The 21,121-nt window shown below is 40.4% G+C and overlaps 1 long non-coding RNA gene across 1 annotated transcript in view; it reads left to right on the top strand.

Annotated features, from left to right (window-relative positions):
• The window catches only part of LOC310681864, a 46,696-nt gene extending 25,883 nt beyond the window's left edge, over positions 1-20,813 (top strand). Inside the window, exon 3 of the long non-coding RNA XR_014513663.1 lies at positions 20,718-20,813. This is a non-coding gene — a long non-coding RNA (uncharacterized lncRNA). The remainder of the gene's footprint in view (positions 1-20,717) is intronic.
• Positions 20,814-21,121: the final 308 nt, after the last annotated feature.

Genomic DNA, 21,121 nt, shown 5'->3' with positions numbered 1-21,121 from the left:
GCTGCCATTATCGTATTATCCAGCTGCAAAGACAGGTGAGAAAATGCTTCTAAAGCAGAATCTATTGCTTGTCTCAGCTGGTAATACCTTCTACTGCTGCAGACGCTGAGTGCTTCCCTCCATTTCTGGCTATAACCTCCCTGGTCACTTGGAGACTTTAATCATGCCTTGAGCTCAGGATATTCAGATATGCAGCACTGGCATTTCCTAGCTGCAGGTGTTGCCACAGTAACCACTACCATTTATGCCTCACTTTGCATAAACACGTATCAGCACAACCTAATCTTGTCTGCTTATTGTTCTAAGAGGAGGTCAATTATCATACTTGACAATGGGTTTAGATTTGATGCAATGTATGCATGCAAGGCATATACATAGATGCACATGAATGTGTTCTCATAACCTAGCAAAAACAAAAGGTGCTGCATTTGTTTAGAATAATGGAAGACATTCCAAACTGATTCATAAAGTGTGAATGTGGAAGGAATCAGCAATTCTCATGTCTGCGTTTAAACCCTAAAGCATTGGTAGTTGATGCCAAGGTTAGGGCAGTTCTTGCTGGCATCCATCTGTCTCAAGAGACAATGGAGGAGTGTGCCTTTGGGAGAGAAATCAAACTGTGGAAAGGTTGCAGCCCCTGCTGTGGGTGTGGAGACCAATATGGGTGAGACATGTTTTGTTGCAGCTGGGGCAGATGAAGGTGCCTGGTTGTGCCTCTGCAGATGCACCATGGTGTTTCTTCTTTCTGCACACCTCCCAATAGTCATTCTTCCTCTGGTCATTGCCATGGTTCCATGACCTGACTGTCTGTCCCTAGGCACAATGATCATTCACTAATTTTATCAGGAACATCCCTGTCTCTCTATCTCTGTCTTGTGTTTGTGGTCCTGTTTTCCCAGCTCTATGCTGTGCTGTCCAAAAGTGTCCTGCTCCTTCAAAAGTCTTCTTTGTTTCTTCTTTCCAGCTCCATCTACTTGAAACTATCCCATCACCTATCTTAATGTATTCAAATTCTTCCAAAGAAGACCCACCACTTTTCCCATGGGGCCTTTTGTACAACCCCCTGGACCCCATGCTCTTCCGTAACTCAGCTTGTAACTAAATATAAACACGGACAACTGGAACAACCGTATATCACTTCCTTGATTTCATCTACCACCACTTCCCACCTGCTGCTTCAGATCGTAGATTGTAAGCATATTGTGGCAGAGATCTTCCTGATGATGATATATATTCTTTTTTACATACAGTATTCAAATATGATAGTAGTATAACACCCTATACTACTGCAAGACATGCACAGGCCTGGATTTTAATAGCCCAATGGCAGCGATGCATATACATTTAAGGACAATGTTCATGCAGAAGAAGCTAATTAACATCAAACACTAATTAGTCCCTCAGTATTTAGCATCAGCAGCTGTCTTAGATGCCATATGCTAATTAGCTTAGCATTAGTAACTTCAGAAATAATTGTCTCCATTGCTCTGTGTCATAGCATTCTTTCTAATTGTACTTTGGAGAGCATTGACTATAAATGGTAGCAAGCATTACATTGCATTGCTTGAGGTTTAATGAGCAATTTAACTGCAACTTAAATGCAATGGACAAAGAAATGCTGCCAAACTCAAAGACACTATATTTTAGAGTAACAGGATCTGGGAATTCAATATGGCAACATTGCAAAGGATCAGCTGTACAAACTGGGAACAGCTATGAAATAATAGCATTTATTCACCATTTTAGGAAGCATGAATGTTCATAATTCTATGTGCATCATAGCAAGAAGAGAAAATCTTATTTTGGTTTGCTGTGATCAATGAGCATTGTTTGTTTATTTATTTGTGGCATTTCCAACTCATCTTTCTCAGGACATGGACTGTTAAAATGACAATGAATATCAATAAAAATTTAAATCACACAGATACACATTTCCAAATAATCATTTAAATATTCAGCAACGAAGCACTACTAGTAAAGCAAGAGATAAACAACTGCCACTGATTGACTAATTGTCATCCCCTCCCAAAGTCCCCCAAGATGAAGAGGGCACTCAGTTGTTTTGCTTTGTTAAGCTTTATCAATATAATAATTCCTTCTTGAAAATGTAATATTGGGCCTAGAGTTAAACCTTCTCATTGCTTATAACTTTCTGAAATTCTAAGATGTGAATCAACATATGATGTTGCATTGTATCAAGTCATACTATTGATCAATCTACCACAGCCTTGCCCACTGACTGGTTACATCAGTCTTTCCCAACCCTACTTTGATATGTCAGAAACTAAACATGGGACTTTCTGCATACAAAGAATTTGCTCCACCAGTGCAACAGTCTTTCTTCAGCAACTTGCCTATAGAACTGTTGGTAGTTTCCCTGAAGAACTCAACTGATAATAGGTAAGTACTTAATTGCTTTACCCATCACCATTTCATTTTTCTCTGGTCCTTAATTAACTGGTGTCTGTTGGTTGGATGATGCATACTACAAACTGAGTAACAGATGGGGAAAGTGTGGAAGAGGGAACTGATATCTATCAGAGAAGGAAAATATGGGACAATAAAAGGACAGCGGAAGAGAACAAAGGAGAATTCAGCACAGCTGTCAAGAAATTGGCTCAGGAGAAGAAGTGAAAATTAGTACTGACAGTTTAGAACTATCAAACATAAAAATGATTTCTCAAAAGCTGTTACCACTAGAATGGTGGAATCAAACTGTGTCGGCTAGCCAGAATCCTACTCCATATAAATTTAAGTGAATTGTGCCATTGGAGGGTCCAATGGGACAAGATTAAAGATTTTGCAAATTGAATACTACATTAGATTTAAATAAATGTGTTGCTTATGTGCTGCTCAAGTAGAATTGGGTTGAAATTTCCAAAGTTTAAGACTTCTGGCATTGAATTTAGAAAGAAAGAAAGAAAGAAAGAAAGAAAGAAAGAAAGAAAGAAAGAAAGAGAAAGATTTCATTCAATAATTATCAAAAGCAATAGAAATTTTTGATGAAATTCTTATGGGTGGGGTGTGTGAAAGTTGCTGCAAATAGAATCCCAGATCTGGATTTTGGGTAGAGCAGACAATGAATTTGCTGTCCACTGCAAGAATGAAATAGTAGCATTTTCACAGTAGAAATTTGTAACTTTAAATAGTTACAAATAGACATTACAATATATAAAGTAACACATTGCTCTTAAGCAAGCAAGAAGAAAGAAAATTAGAAAGAAAGAAAGAAAGAAAGAAAGAAAGAAAGAAAGAAAGAAAGACAGGTTCACCCCCTTGGCCAATTGAGAACACCAACTCAAAACCCATGTTCATCCAAATTTTATAGAAATTTTACTCTCAATGCATTATTCCTTGGAATACCAGTTGCATAGTGCTCTTTTGCTCATGCCCAGCTTTCAGGCTGCCCACAGGCATCTGGTCTGTCTCTGTGAGAATAGGACGCTGGTGTAGATGGGCCATCAGCTTGATCCAACAGACTTGCCTTTACGTTCTTCATGTGTCCTGAAAATGAGGCACACAAATAGAAGCCCTTTTGCAGAGCAAGAAGGTTTGTAAGAAGTTGGATGGCAGATTTTGGCACATGACTGTTACACAGGATTGTTAACAGTACAATCCTGCATGTGTCTGCTCAGACATAGCCCCCACTGAGTTGGATAATACTAACCCCCAGGCAAGTGCGTACAGGATTGCAGCTTTCAAAGGAAAAGTGGGTCATATACCCTGTGGGGGACTGGGTGAATTTGCTGCATATGTGCAGGTTTCTCTCTGTACTGGCACAGCCATAAATAGCTAGATATATAGAAAGGTGTATCAATACACAGTAACCAACGATGTTTACTAGCAGCTTTGTTTTGGAGCCATCTTGAAATAACCAAAGCTTCAACCATTGGTGCTTGGGGTCCAATGTGATGCTGCTTTAGACAGCCAGCTACTCTTTCTGTTGGATATAATGATTTCAAATGCTAAAGCTTGATAATGTAAAAGAAGAAGAAAAAGAACCCCTTACTGGGGGCAGGGGGGGAGTTTTATTTATTCAGACCTCAAGGCATTTTCTTCCAGTTGTTAAAACTTAACTGTGGACTAACAAGATGATTTATGCTTTTGGACTGTAGTTTATTCCTTAACAAAACTCTAATGCAATTGTTGTTGGAGAGAGGGGGGCTGTTTTTAGTTCCCACAACAGGCCCTGGGGCTTTCTGATAAAGCTTTTAACTGTAAGCATTTTATCTTCACTCTTTATCAAGATTTCACAACAGGAGTTAATATATTATTTTTGTAGCAGATTTAGATGCATAATATATCTCCTGTTTTTATATTGAAGCAATTCCTTCTTTTCTCCACAGCCAGCTTGATTGTGCCTTCTTTCACATGTCACAATGATACATTTGTCTTGGTTCTTAAAACAGCAGTCCATTTCTCTTGGATTTGAACATATATTTAAAAAAAAAGAAAGATGAGGAAATAATGCATGGCATCAATATCCATATTTTGACTATTTGCAATCCTTTAGGGGTTATCAAATTCTTCCATCACTCAATACATTTTTTTTTCAACATCCCTATTTTCCCAAACATCTCATGTGACAAAATATTCTGCATTTGCGCCTAAGAGAAGATATGGGAATGTTGGTCAAGATGGGGATTATGTGAGGCGCAAGGCAGAGAGGCTCTCCCAGGGTGAGAGGCTGGGGGAAGAGGGGGAAACTCCCAGATGAGATCTGGGAACACTCACTTTTCTGTTTGTGGAAAAAGGATTAAGATTAAATTTTGATAGAGGTCTTTGTAATATCCTTTTCTTCTTTTCATTATTTTCTTCTTTATTCTCTCCCTTTTCTCATCTTTTTTTCTATTTTTCTTTTTTAAGATTAGTGTGATTTTTATGGAATTGTATGTGGAAAACTTTCAATAAAGTTGATTTTTAAGAAAAAAGACAGAAAGATGGGGGTTGCACCATAGAGCAACATTATTATTATTTTTACTCCCATTTCTGCCTGATGTTTAAACAGTGGGCAGCTGGCACAGGTGGCAGCAGTGGGGCAGGGAAGGACTTCCCATTTTGCCTCAAGCAGCAAAATAGGATGAGCCTGAGTAAAAAGGGTGGACTATGTCATGGCTCCCATTGTAGTCATCAAATGCAGCATCTAACGAGGCCATACTTATACACCCTTGTAATGCAAGCACTGAGTTCAACTGGAATTTGGGGAGTGTAGGATGATAAAAGAATGGAATGAGGGAAATCCACCCATCTATATTTCGGAGTTGTTTCCTGGCAACCATGCAAAGAAACATCAAAGAAGTTAGAAGTTCTCCTTATAGGCCAAAAATGCAGGGCCAGCTCTACCATTAGGCAGAGTGAGGACGGTTGGCTGCTTCAGGTAGCAGGTGCTAGGTAGCAGGAAACAACAGTGAGGGGAAACAACTGTTGTGCCACCAAACCAAGCCTGCTGTCTTCATGTGCAATGGAATTGCCAGCACTGAAGGAAGATTCACTTGCCAGTCCCGTCAGCTTTTATACATGGCTTGGAGAGAACGCACCATCTTGTAGTTTGCCTCAGACAGCAAAATGTATTGCACCAGCCCTGTGAAACCTGCTAACATAGGTAGGTGCATATGAGCAGAGAGAGTCGTAGCTCCATTGGGCATTTTGGTAAGACTGATAAAGCATCTTGCAAATTGGCTTCTAACTTGGATGTGCAAATAAATAAATAAATAAATAAATAAATAACACTATGGATGAATTGTCTTGTATTCTAAAACACGGATAAATCTCGAAAAGTTTCCATCAATTGCATTATGACAGGCTTTTCATTTGGAGCAAGAAAGGAATAGCCAGGTAGCTAATACTGTCTATAATGCAGACAACAAACTGTAAGTGGGAGTTTATAAAGGAAATAAATGCAAAGCATGTTAAGATCCTGACAGTGGTGATCATTTCAATCACTCTCCTGGGAGAGGTTATAATTTATGTTCTTAATTAAAAACATCTCCTTTTGCTGCACTGAGTCCCAGGAGAAATGAAATGATGTTGTACTAAATAAATACTGTGCTCTGGCTGCTTAGTTTGCACACCTTATATTCATAACGACCTTCTATTTCCAACAAGATGAGTTTGGAACAAAGCCCTGTGAGTTCATCATCAGTACAGACGTCACACATCCATGGTCACAAACCTGTACTGTTCTCATTCTAGGCATTTACAGAATCCTGTTATTTTGGGGGCTGTGTGTATTTTTATTTTTTGCATTTAATTCTGTTGCCATCACATCCCTACTGCATCACCTGCTAATTATATAGACAACACTACTGGAAAATTCCAATTCACACTGTGTGCATTTCAAGACATGGAACAGTTATTACCTGTATTTTGTACATGAGCAAATGTATTTCATAATTTCGGAGCAGCCACTGAGATGACTCTTGTTTCAGAAAACCCAGTTAATATGTGAAAAGGGTACCTATCTGTTTTTCTACTACAATGCCCATTTGCATTGCTTTTAAAGGTTATGATATTGAGTCAAGTTTTGGAATGTGTAGAACATTCCATAGAAAGCATTTCATCTTAAATCCCCTTTTTGGGCAGCATCATGGACATGATCATTGACTGTTCAATGATTTAGCCTGATTAGTGATGGCCTCTGGTGTACTTCATTTACCAGTACTTATGGCTACTTGCTTCACATAGAGGCCCCACCCTAGATGTTTTGTGCATCCATTCTATTTTCACAGCCTCAATGTAACACAGTGGTACCTCGGGTTACATAAGCTTCAGGTTACATACGCTTCAGGTTACAGACTCCGCTAACCCAGAAATAGTGCTTCAGGTTAAGAACTTTGCTTCAGGATGAGAACAGAAATCGGGCTCCGGCGGCGTGGCAGCAGCAGGAGGCCCCATTAGCTAAAGTGGTGCTTCAGGTTAAGAACAGTTTCAGGTTAAGTACGGACCTCTGGAACGAATTAAGTACTTAACCCAAGGTACCACTTTATAGAGAATCCATCTGGAGCCAGGATCTGAAACCAACTAGTTAGAACAGGGGTCAGCAAACTTTTTCAGCAGAGGTCCGGTCCACTGTCCCTCAGACCTTGTGGGGGGCCGGACTATATTTTGAAGGGGGAAAATGAACAAATTCCTATACCCCACAAATAACCCAGAGGTGCATTTTAAATAAAAGGGCACCTTCTACACATGTAAAAACACACTGATTCCCAGACCGTCTGTGGGCTGGATTTAGAAGGTGATTGGGCCAGATCCAGGCCCCGAGGCTTAGTTTGCCTACCCATGAGTTGGAACAAAGTGCAATTTCCTGAGTTCAAGCATAACACAGAAACGTGGAAGTGAAAGCTTTCGCTCTCCTTGTCTGGCATGCAAAGAAGAGAAGGGAGCAGGGAAACACAAACCCAAGGCTTACTATAGTTTGTTCCAAATCTGCTAAATTATTATTCCAAGAGTTTATGAATATATTAAACAAATCTTATTTTTTAGCTAAATAAAGCTGTACAGTTGCACATTCTTCTTGGTGTTACTTACAATATACAACATCAAATGAGTCGTTTGGGAATCCTTCAGCTCTGTTGTTAGTTCTACAGTGGTACCTCAGGTTAAGAACTTAATTCGTTCCAGAGGTCCGTTTTTAACCTGAAACTGTCCTTAACCTGAGGTTCCACTTTAGCTAATGGGGCCTCCCACTGCTGCTGCACCACTGCTGCGAGATTTCTGTTCTCATCCTGAAGCAAAGTTCTTAACCCAAGGTACTATTTCTGGGTTAGCAGAGTCTGTAACCTGAAGCGTCTGTAACCTTTTACATTTAAGTGTATGTCTTCTTTTTTAAAAAAAGCACAGCCTGTTCAACAGGAAAGTATGAGATTATAAAATTGCAGTTCCATCATCTGAGTGGTGAGCAGGAAGGCAGACTGTGGAAGTAAAATGCTTCCTTCTGGTTTCATAATCAATCAACCTTTGAATTTCCTGGTCTGCAATTCTGGGTTTTTAAATGTAGATATTGTGTTGCCGTTGCCACTAACCTGATACTACTGTTTAGCAAGCACATCTTGAGAATATAGTTACAGGAGAAAGTATCCTCTAGCAAAGGCCAAGCAATAGATCAGTGGGCCACATACATTAGCTAAAGCAGCAGGATTCCATTTTGCTGCTGCTGCTGGGACTGTAAATAAAAGCCCTTCAAAGGGGGAAATGTAAAAGTCCAAATTAATGGCTATACTGTGGCTGTGCTCATCCCCAGTCAGTCTGCTCTACTCTTTCATTACGGCTTGGACTTACAGAAAGTCCCAGTGGCAGTGAATTGTGTGTGTACAAGCTAAACTACTAAATTGAGCCAAGCTGAGACTTTCCATATTAAAGGTCGGTGAGTAAAAGCACAGGAGATTTTGGTTCTCTTCCCAATTCCCCCCACAGGTTCTTCACAGCGAATTTATAAGCTTGTAAAACTTATCAGTATCCTTGAGTCTCACCAAGGTGTGGAGATGTGTGGTGCTGGATTCTGTGGTGATGACTGCAATTTCAACACCAGTCCTGAGCCTTAAAATAAACCAGTGAGAAGCAACTGCAATTATTTATTTAAAGTATTATTATAGAAAACAGATTCAGAAGTGGACCTAATTAATAAGGGCCTGCCTGATAGTATTTTAACATTATATGAGACAGAGCAAGGGGCAGGAAAGTGATTTCCAAAATATGATGCCCACCAAGTATTTGCCTACTATCAGGGTAACCAAATATTTCTAGCTATGGGTAGTTCTTGGTGTTCTATATATTCACCATATAGCTCCTCCTATTTTATTTATTCATAACAACTTCTTTATACTGGCTATTCTACCTGGTGAGGGTCCTAAACACAGTTTACAACATAACTATAACTCTATCTAATCTAATCTATCTATATTATATATTTAAAAATCCTTAACCTCCAATTTAAGATATGGTTGAGAAAGTTCCACAATGGGGGCACTGCCACTAAACAGGCCTTGCCCATATTGCATTCAGGTCCTCCTTATGGACTTCCCATAGGCATCTGGTTGGCCACTATGAAAACAGGATGCTGGTGTCAGGTGATGGACTGAGGAGGAATGGTGGGGGCCGCCCCCCCTTCTCCTGAACCTTCCCAAGAACAGGAGGACAGTATAGATTTAGAACAGTGGTTTGTAGAAGGGCATAGTTCAGAGGCTGCAGAGGGGAGAAGTTGGGAAATATTGGGAGATGATCAGCAGGAAGAAGAAACACCATGGGAGAGACAGCTGACAGACTCAGTGTCTTTGGAAAGCATTCCTGAGCCCCCCTCTCCCAGGACTAGCCATGCATTGAGAGTAGTAGAACAGAGAGCTCAGAGGCAGAAAGCTCAGATTAGCCGACACAGGGGTGATATAGAATAGGAGAGACATAGTGAGTTGGACTTTGCTTGGAGTAATGCCATTATCCTAGTTAGACTGCATTCCTTCGTCTCTCTGTGGGCATAGTGAATAAATTACTTGGTAAGAACTGTTTTTTGTTTATCTGCTTCTTGGCTGCCACCGTGGGAGGGATCAGGTTCACTGAAGCCTGACAAATGGACTAGATGGGTCTTTGGCCTGGTCCAACTAAAAAAAAAAAAATGCCTCTTTTTTCTCACGAGGTGACAATTGTCAAAATGGCCACTGTGACCTCACACAATTTCGGGCTATACTTTTGGGGGCGTGGAACCCAAAAGCGTGTGTTTTGGGGTGCCGTGCAAGATTGGGGCAGCGATCTTGGACAGCACCCCAAAACACACACTTCTTGGGACACAGGAAGCGCACCACCTTCACTGGTTCTGATTTAAATGAGAGGCAGTGCTGGGTATCATCGGTGTTTTCCTTCCAGGAACTGGAACTGCAAGTTCCAGAATCCTTAGCAGGAAACCTTCTTGGTGAGAGGGTATTGTGAGGCATCAGATTCCCACTGGAGATTCTGGCACTTGTACAAATAACAATCCCTGGCAGGAAAAGATGCTCCTGTCACTGCTGCATATAGCTTCCCTGCCCCCAGTATAAATTTCATAGCCTCGAGGAAGAGAAGTGCCTCAAGGCTTTGGGTGTATTCACTTGAAATGTGAACAATGCCCCAGCCCTTTTTAGGGTGATTGTGGAGATATTCATTCATTGAGTCTCACTGCATGATATTCAGCTAAGTTATATTCAGAATAGACTCTCTAAAATGAAAATGAACTTAGGTCCATTGATTTCAAGTGGTCTATGCTATTCAGTTTATATGCTGGATATCACCCACTGACTTTAATCAGTCAGAATTGTAAAAAAAAAAAATCTTGAAATTTTGCCTGCCACAGTTTTGCTTCTTTTGTATAACATTTTATAGAAAACTGAATAAGATAAAAAAATGCTGTCTTTCAGTTTTCTGCTTTGATAAGAAAACAATGACACAAGAGGGATAACAGAGGCAGCCATTAGGGGAGTACATAAAAACACGTTATTTACTCTTTACCTTAAGTGCTATTTGAGAAAGTTCTCTAGAGTGGCTATGATTTATCTCAGTGTGTGTTTAATTGGCATTGCCCTGTTTTACACTGTCATTAATGCATAAAACGTGAACAACAGAAATTAGTGCTATTGATTTACAGGTCCCCGTTCACTCATCACAGCTTTTGGTACTAAATAACTTTCTTCAAGAAACTTGCCTATGAATTTATTTTGTAATCAGCGGCATCCCCACGTAATATTACATTCATGAGAGAAATCTGCTGTAGGATTGTTTGGCTGCTCTAAAAATCTTTAATAAATCACATGCCTGGTCAAGTCCCATTTGGAAATGGAACAGAACCATCTATATGTTCCCTCTCCCCAATAAATCCTAGTTCTTTCTTTCCCAAGACCTTTGCTTCTTGAGGCAAAGGACAAAATGGTACCCATTTCTCTCTCTTTTTTTACCATTTTGATTATATAAAATTAAATTCAAATAGATATATAGATGGACAGTGTCCCCCTCCCCATTCCATGTGCAGAAACTTACTCCAGTACAGATTATGGCATGGCATCCTCCACTACACCAAGAAGGATTTACTATGAACCATAAACACCCCTGGGATATGGACAGGACAGAATGATATCTCCTCCCTGTCTCTCACAGCCCAGAAAGACTCAGTTCTGTTTTCCATATCAAAGAAGACCATACCTTCTAAGTGTCCCAATTTTTCAGGGACAGTCCTGGAATTATGAAAGCCATCTTGGCTTCTGATTTGATCCTGGAATGTCCCTATTTTCCCTGCCAGTGCTGTTGCTGTTGAGCTTGGGGATGAGGATGAGCCAGGCCTTGTCCTGAGCTGCAGGCCTCTCCACGGCCCCTCCATGGTCACTGCTGCCTGCCTCCTCCTTGGGCAGCTCATAGAGATTGTTGGAGAGCAGGCAAGAAAGAGGAGATGCTGTCACCACCAAGGCCCAGTCCCACATGATACCCTGGCTCTGAAGGGTGGGCAGAGGACAAGCTGCCCTGGGGTGGGAAGAAATGGGGAGCAGAGTGGAGCACAAGGAGAAATGTCCCTATTTTAATTTTAGGAATGTTGGAGGGTATGGAAGACACCTGACAGCAAGTCATGCCAGCAATGAATCTTTGTCCAGTTTTTAAGAGCTTCTGACTCTGCAGAGTAGCTCTCAGGAGTGTACTGTAACATTAGAACAAGGAGAGAGGCTGTGATATAGATCCAGGATGTCCAACAGGTCGATTTGCAATCGACCGGTTGATCCCTGTAAGGTTTTGGTCGATCGCTGGCCCCCTTCTGGCCCCACCCCTCGCCCCGCCCCACCCTCCATTGTTGGAGAACAGAAGATGGAGTTTAGAAACCGAGGGTGTTTTCCCCCAGTGATCCTTCAGTGAGTTGGTGTTTCTCTTTGACCCCAAAATAATGTAAAAATGCCCCCCCTCCCAAAGCTAAGCAACTTATGCCACCCGAACCCCCTAAAAACGGGGCATCCTACTGGCATGTTCTCTCCCTCCTGGTCGGTCGTTCGGGAGCTTCAAAAGCTTTCTTCTGCCTGAACATCACAGCGACCAATGCCTTTGAGACATCAGCACACTTAGGGATCCGCAGAGTATTCGCAGCTTGCATAACAGAACCAATAGCACAGCATTTTGGCTAATCTACTTTATTTACATATAATACACTCAGAGCATTCTGACTTAGCTCCATCCTCTTTCTCATCACACAGCAGAGAGAGAAAAGAACAAAGGACAATAGTCCCACTTCAAGGAACACAGTAACACAAACATCCTGTGTCCATCACTTCCCACTCTGTGGAATGAAAACATACACCGTCATGTGACAACAATCCCATGACTGCAGACATGAGGAATGAATCTCCAACACTTTCCCCCTCCCCAAAAAAGCTCAACAGCTTTGACCTGACCCCCACTAAAATGGGGGTAGATCACTGCCAGTTTTTAATTCTGTGAGGAGATCACAGTCTCTTGGAAGTTGGCCACCCCTGATATAGTTATAGCTATACTAGGGCTATGACCTTTCTCGTTTCAATTGCCAACCCTGACTATCCCCACCAAACACCAACTACCTCCCCAAACCCACCCCTTTCCCCTTAAAACTTATCAAAGCCTTAGAACTTGCAAAACCACACCCTGTCATTAAAGCTGTTGCTCCGTGGTTGGCCTGAGCTGCCCACCTCTGTCTTAATTCCCCCCTTCTCCTCACCCTCCAATGCCACTGGCCCAGTAGCTCCCAGAGGTCTGTCATCACAACTGCCATTTAAAACAAACAAACAAACAAAACACAAAATGTTCAGGAACTATCATCACCACCACTATCAGAAACTAGTCTACCTACCTTCAGTGTTTTAATTTCCCCACTCTCCTAGAAAAATTCCTGGGGAATTTTTAGACAAACCAAGTGTTTACCCTCAACCCAGTTTTCAACTACTGAATTTTTGCAAGCCTGGGGATAATTATTGATGTCAGAGATTATAATACTTCCCATTAAAAAACAACAACAATGCAGCACAAATCTCAGGTGGGATTTTTCCATTTAGATATGGCTCTGCCTGAACACCTGTCACACACAAGATATGACAGCACCTCCAGTCCCAAGTAAACAGACAGAAGTATCTTGTTCTGGGTATATCAAGTGCCACAACAAAAGCAGACCTTCAATTATGAATGTAAGAGGGAAAACTAGGTGTACACGCAGTCGATTGGGGTTTATGAATTCCAGTTGTTACTGCTGGGAGTCAGGAAAAGCAATTCCTGTCAAAAATATGTATTTATCTAATTATTTAAAAGGCCTTAAGTTGTGCTTTATAGCAGACCCTGCTGAAGACAAGATAAGCAAATGACAGGCGTTTTGTGGTCATTATGTACCATATTGTAGAAAGCAAGACAGGCCATAACTCTCACAAAACTCACATTGCATATTAATGCAGAATTCAGCAGAAGGAGCTGATGAAGTTAAATGTTTTGACAGGATGAATGTGGACTCTGCAAGAGGGAAAGAGGGCACAATTTTCAAAGCTTTCCTCTTCCCCCCAAGCAGCGAGAACATTAGATTATGGCACTGTTTGTTTCTTCTGACAGGGTTTTGAAGTTTGAGTGAAGCGCTTTAAAAATGGAATCAGTATGCCAAAATGATTGTTGATGTCAAAAATTCTGGCATGTTCTGATAAAGCTATTTTTATCACTGTTTGGAAATAAAATGAATGGAAATAAATGCTGGGCCAGATGTTGAGGGCACTTTTGCTCATTTACAGTTCTTCCCCTTCCCCTCCAAATATCTTAAATTTTGCTCCTGCATATTTTAGAAGCAGCTGAGAATCATTAATTTGTGTCTTGAAAATATTTACATTCTGTTTTTCTGTCCTGAAATGGAGCCCACTAGGCAGCTAACAGGGACTGAGCTAAAACAGGGAATAATTTCATTTTCACATATATAAAAATTCACAAGCCAAATGGCTTGGTTTACCTGAATGGACAACATTCATATATTTCTGCCTTCTCTATAATGTCAGCAATTTAAAAGTCTGGTTAGCTATTGTAATCATCTTTTTAATGATAAATATTACATTGCAGCAGCTATGTTTGCAAAAGAAACTGCAGAAAAATCACAATAGAATGGGTTTTGAATTACAAAAAGGAGTGTGCACTGCAAGCAGAGAGAGATGCACATGAGCTCAGATTCCTGTTAGATTCATTCCTCTTAAATTTATAGTAAATTATGGGAAACTGTACTTGGTAGAATTACAAAGAAACACTTTAAAACAGATGTTTCATCAGATCTAGTCCTGCTTGACATCTGTCAAGGATCTGTATGCACTGCTTTCCTGGTAGTTAAAGGGTAAATATTAAATCAGGAACTGGGGTGTTGTAGTCCTTCAGTTTTTTGGACTCCTACTACCATCAGCCTAGTCAGTTTGGACAGTGGACAGGAATGATGGGAGTTGTAGTTCAACATCATCTAGAGAACCACAGGTTTCTCCTCCCTGAATATAATGGTATATTGGTAGCAACTACATTGTCTTTCAAGCAAATGGATGCCGACGACAACAACAATATAATTGAATTTGATGTTTGGACAGATCTTTTGGTTGCTTCATGACCTTTGCCTCCCAAGTGGCTCTGTTAACTCTGGAAATAGTAAACAAGACGGTGCAAATACACCAAAGTGTGGCCAACAAAAGAATGCCCTGAGGAACAGTATGAGTAGAGCACAGAAGAGATGAAGCTAAGCTTCTATGGCAGCTTGCCTCTTGGGTGCTACTGACTGATATTATTCATATGGCAAGATTCAATCCTGCTGCAGAGCAAAACTATACCATCCATGCCCCTAATCATAAGACTAGTCGACTCTGCATGCTCAAACTCTCCACCAATCCTCAGGCTTAGTTACATCATTCATTTTCCACAATAAAGTTGTGGCATTTTAATCCCAGTTCCTGTGTCCAAGTCCTCGTAACACATGCCATAAGCAGGTCTTTCCTATACAGTAGAGAAGGCAGCAAAGATTTCTATTAAGATACAGCTACATATAGTTACTATGTATACCCACTGTTTCCTTGATTTGCAGCAATAGAGTGTGGTTAATATAACAACAAAATCATATCATCCTGGAAATCTAGAAGCAAAAAATATAGCCTCTGGGGCTAATTCATCACAGTGGAACTCCATTGACTTCTCTGCAACCTTTGAATTACAACTGGGATGATTCTGGCAAGCATCTTGCATCTATACATTGACTTCTGTATAATTAAATCTGAGATAAATTGAACCTAAGGTCTCATAGCAAAAATATGAAAGGGTAAATGCTGGTCCAACATGTACCTCATACTAGCTCACTTACTAAAATGGTGTTAAATCAGAAAGTCCAGGTGGGAAATGCAGTATACTACATTGGGGTCAGTTTTGGCTAATTTGGTAGAGACTTACTATTGTGATTTATAAAATACTTATTTGAAGTTAGATTTAGTAAATATATTTCACAGTGGGATACGTAAATTTAAAAGCAAACAAAAAGGGCATATCACAATGTTTCAATATTTTGAAGGCAGACAAGAGGGCGTGCCGACATCTATCCAAGGTATTCTTATAATTCTGTATATAATTCCAGAATAATATTGGCTGTGAACAGGCTAGAAACCAGCAATTAAAACCATTGTTTTGCTGAAATATGCCCTCCAGTTTCTCAAAAGGTTCTCTTTCTATGTGAAAAGGTTCCAATTTTTTTGCCTCATTGTCAGGGAATGGCATCTTACCTGGTTCCAGAGTGGGTGGTGGTTGCGGCCCATCATGCCCCCCCACCCAGCTGGCAAAAAAATTGTCAGATTGCAGCCGGCCATTGGGATCCTCCTCGGATGGCTGAAAGGAATTGCAGGATAGTCCGCCAAACTCAATTTTGCATCTGGCCAAACAAGGGGCAGAGTTTTGGCAGCAATAGTGCAATAGTCTTCACTCTGGTCCGCCGTCAAAGAATAAATGCCAGCTGTACTGTGGATCTGGTTGATATTTACACACATTAGTTCATTAGTTGACAATCCCTGCTAGGACTCTAGGCTTTGAACCTGGAATCTAGCCTAGTGAACTACCAGGGATTGTGTGTGGTCAAGCCTCAGAAACTTCTTCACCAAAGGTCTAATTGCTTGACCTCTTTAGATCCTAACATAGTTCTGTCCTTCTGTGTAGCCAACAGAACAGCACTGTTGGGTGTGCTGCCCTTCAGAGGCCACTTTCTTAAGGGATCCTGATTGAGAAAATACACGCTCCAGATCAACATATGGTCCCAACCTGGCTTTGCAAAATAGTATCTTGAGTCAATTAGTTAAATTAATTGATGAAAACCCTTTGAAATGATTAAAATGTCATTTCAGATTAATTTGGAACCATTTTAAAAAATTATTATTATTATTATTATTATTATTATTATTATTATTATCATCATCAATTGCTTATACCCAGCCCATCTGGCCGGGCCTCTCTAGCCACTCTGGGAGGCTTCCAACAGGATATTAAAAACACGATAAAAGATCAAACATTAAAACCTTCCCTTAAACATTAAGTTTTTTTACATAAGTATTTACACACACACACACATACACACACACAGACACATCTTCCACAATTTGGGATGATTTAGAAGAGGAATTCCTCCCTTGCACAGGAGGAAAGCCTCCTCTAAGATAATGGCCACAACAACACATTCATGAATCAAAGTAAATATTTTGTCCCTCCCACCCCTTTATACTTGATGGAAGATGGAATTGGACAATCGGGAGAGAAAAGGCATCGCTGGGCATGAATTGTGGAAAATATGCCTGGGAAAGGGAAAGCATCTGTGCAGTTGTAAACAGTGATAAAAATGATAGCAGTATTAGTTTATAGTCACTGAGCCTCACTAAGCATTAAATTATTTATGGATATCTTCAATTCATGCATTAGTTATTGATTTGAAATCCCGCTGAGTTAAACATATAAAACTGATTTGCTGCTGTTGCCTATTTTCTATAGTCTCATCTCTCCCAAAGAATAATTTGCAGTAAATTGCATAAGCATACACAATTGTTATGAAATAGAGACAGAAAGTGTTAATAAGTAAAAAAGAATAAAAAGAGAGAGATTGCACTACTCAGATGCCAGCTGTTTTTATTGGGTGATAAATAACTTGATGGTATTTTCTGGCATTTGGTATTCCGCCTGTCGTTATTACAGAAATGGCCGGGGGGGGGGGGAGCAAAAATAGAGTCTCATCAGAAACCCATTTGCTCCAGATTACTCTGATCAACATCAATAGAGATGCTCCAGAAGTAATGGGGTAGCGGATTGCTATCTAATTCTACTAGCCACAAGCTAACACTGCATCCTTACGGGTGGGGGAAGGATCGCAGACCACTTCATATCGGATATGTGTGCTATATATAGATTGCATTGTTGGTCTGAAAGCAACTGCTGGTTTTAGGCATGGCGTTCTGAATATATTTACTTTAATGTAAATGGAAAAATCACATATGGAAACAGTGGCTCTTGTTTGAAGGCATGTATAGACAAAAAGAAGCGTTTTTAAATTTCAAGATATGGTGGCAGCAAGTGGATAGGAATACTCCAACATTCCTATGGCATTTGGTAGCATCACAAAGGCAGGAATATCAGGTTGCACATGTTGTGAGAGTTTGCAGCAGGAGTGGTGTCCAGATGTTGTTGAACTACAACTCCCAACTATAGCGCCCTGTATGTTCAGTGGTCTGGAATGAGAGTGAATTGTAGTCCACCAACATCTGGAGAGCTCCGCATCGGATGCCTCAGGCTTACATATATATTTTCTCAGGCAGTTTCTCTTTTCATACATTTGAATTTTATTGCATATCTCCAAAGATATCAAAGTGATCCAGTATATACTTTTTGAAACAGAAATGTTTTTGTTTCGCATAAAGCAATTTTTGTCCAAGCTGGTTGTACACACACTGATGCACAGTTGTAACTGACAGCTCACACAGGGGTAACATTTATTGTGTAAATTGGCCTACACATGACTGCTGTGTTCTAGTACAGGATTGACCATGCCTCCATGAAAAGACTATTGGTGCTAAATGTTTCATCTGCTGAAAATAGGCAATATGAGCCTATTCACATTTAAGGTTGTGTCTCTTTGCAGTTTAGGAAGATATGTATCAAGCAGTTCATTTGAATCAAACTATGTTTCCAGTGGCTATAATTGAAAGTACGGTCGTACCTTGGTTCTTGAACGCCTCGGTACTCATACGTTTTGCCTCCCGAATGCCACAAACCCGGAAGTGAGTGTTCCAGTTTGCGAACGATATTTGGAACCTGAATGTTTGACACAGCTTCTGCGGCTTCTGATTGAGTGCAGGAAGCTCCTGCAGCCAATCAGAAGCTGTGTCTTGGTTTTCAAACATTTTTGGAAGTCGAATGGACTTCCAGAATGGATTACATTCGAGAACCAAGGTACGACTGTACAGTGGTACCTCGGGTTACATACGCTTCAGGTTACATACGCTTCAGGTTACATATGCTTCAGGTTACAGACTCCACTAACCCAGAAATAATACCTCGGGTTAAGAACTTTGCTTCAGGATGAGAACAGAAATCGTGCTCCAGTGGCGGCAGCAGGAGGCCCCATTAGCTAAAGTGGTGCTTCAGATTAAATACAGTTTCATGTTAAAAACAGACCTCCAGAACGAATTAAGTTCTTAACCCGAGGTATCACTGTATAGTGCAATTGGCGTCAGAGACAGTGACAAAATGTAGTCACAGAAAGAGTGAAAAGACATGGTCGCATCGATTTTTGGCTCTGACCCCACCTTCCACTAGATTTAGCTCCACCCATTGCTGGCATGCAATCCCTGACAGATTGCTTCTGAGGGAATGTGACCTTTGGCAGAAAGGAAGGAATCCACCACTGTTCTACACAAATGTTTATGAAGAAATATTATGATTCCAACCTAATTTATTACAGGAAATGTTTTTACATTTCAAGGCAAGATAGTTGAACATTTAAAAACTGGGTTGTTGTTGTTTTGTGCTAAAACTAAAAAAACAACAACAGGAAGGTTTAACATGGCTGCTTAATATGCTGCATCTCTTTCCAGCTTCTTTCATAGATATGGGGAATTTAATGACTAATTTCGCAAAGTAGGCTAGCTGTTCAAGCATACAAAATCTGACATATTCTGCACTGGAGCACTTTCATTAGCAAGTTAGTATCAGTGATGTATCATCTCATTCTTTCCACTTACTACAGTACTCTCCTTGGCGCCAAAGTAAAGCAGTTCTCTAGCTGCTTTTAAAAGCGCCCCACCCTGATTCCAGCTTTTTGTTCAACACATATCAATGCCACAAAGAATAAGAGACTATTTCGATGTGATTTGCAGAGGGAAACAAATCTCAAAGCAACATAATACACTACTCAATTGCAGTATCATCTTGGAAGGACAAGTCTTCCCTCAGTGCAAATGGATTGGTTTCATCCAAGGTTGGACAACTGCAATGCACTCTTTGTGAAGCTGCTCTTAAAGACAGCCCAAACCTTCATTTGGCACATAATGCTTCAACAACAGTTGCTTGTAGGAGCTCAGTGCTCTGAACATCTTGCACCCCTTCTGTGGCAGCTACAATAGCTGCCTATTCACTCCCAGGCCCAAATTATTGATAGTTTTAGCATTTAAAGCCTAAATCAGAGGTGATCAACCCTTTTCAGCCATGGCTCGGTCCACCGTCCCTCACACCATGTGGGCTGAACTATATTGGGAGGGGATGAACAAATTCCTATGCCCCACAAATAACCCAGAGATGCATTTTAAATAAAAGGACACATTCTAGTCATGTAAAAACATGCTGATTCCCAGACTGTCCGCAGGCTGGGTTGAGAAGGTGATTGGACCAGATCCAGCCCCTGGGCCTTAGGTTGCCTAACCCTGGCCTAAATGGTTTGGAACCAGACTCTCTGAAGGACTAACACTCAAATACACTGACCCAAGCCTTAAGATATGTATCAAAAGTTTTGTTCTCTGTCCACAAATGCACCCTCATATATGTGCATTGAAAATTGTAATAAATATGCCTCTTGTTTCTATGGTTTCAGTCACTTGCATATTTGGTCCACCTCCTACCATCCCATAGTCATAGAAGGACTCATAGAGCAACAAAGGAAGTGGGAGAGATCGACAATAAGACCTTGAAAGTACCAAGCCAAGATAATCCCGAATAAAGCACATTTTGGAAAACAGTACAAATGGAATATATATCAGACACAGGGGGGAAACAGTCATGTTGGCAATTAAAATCCCAATGATCAAATGCTGAATAATTCTATAAAAAAAGATGCAGAAACAAAAAGAATAAGAAAGATCAGTTTACATTGCTGTGAGAAAACAATTAGAAAGTTAATGCATCTTTCATAAAACGGCTTAGGATTTATGGGACTAACTACAAAGACTAGATTCCTCAATGTGTGAGACTAAGTTCAAAATGATTTTCTATGAATTGCCAGTTCTAGTATTCAGGGTCATTGATCATGCTCCGACTTCACTCACTTTCTTGGAGCTGCTGCCCCCAAGACCACAGCTATGGTATCTAAATGGTAATTTAAAATGAATTTGAAAAATGTTGCATGGTTTTAAGTGCACAGTAAGCAAAAAATAGAGAATGAGCCTTGGGATCTCATTAAACTTAAGAATGATTCCCACAACCTTTTTTTCTTTCTGTGCTTTTCTTATCCTAATTTGAAACAGCATGTGGTGACTGGTTGTGTGAATATGTTCAGTGAAAACAAACCCAGAAGCCAGAACGGTAGCAGCTATGCACACAAAACTTCATCTATATACCCACACACAATATGGGAGTGAATAAAAAATTGTAAGTATCACCATTTGAGTTAAGTTTCTCTTCCACCCACAGATACAAAATACAGCCCAAGTAATGTCTAGTCATATGGACAAGGTGATTTATAGCTTTGTGTTTTACAGTTGTAGACCACCCTGATATTTTATTAGATGGTGCTATAGAAATACATTTATTGGTAAAATGTGTGTGTGTGTGTGTGTGTGTGTGTGTGTGTGAGTTTATCTATGATAAAATAAACAGGGCCCTTTCAAAGTAATCTGTCTTTTTGATCAACTCTTTTCAGTATATCACC

The sequence above is a fragment of the Podarcis tiliguerta genome, assembly GCF_965153285.1.
Source record: "Podarcis tiliguerta genome assembly, chromosome: 7".
In the NCBI taxonomy this organism is placed as follows: Eukaryota; Metazoa; Chordata; class Lepidosauria; order Squamata; family Lacertidae; genus Podarcis; species Podarcis tiliguerta.
Note: the sequence above shows the minus strand (reverse complement) of the source record. Positions and strands in the feature narration are given on the sequence as shown.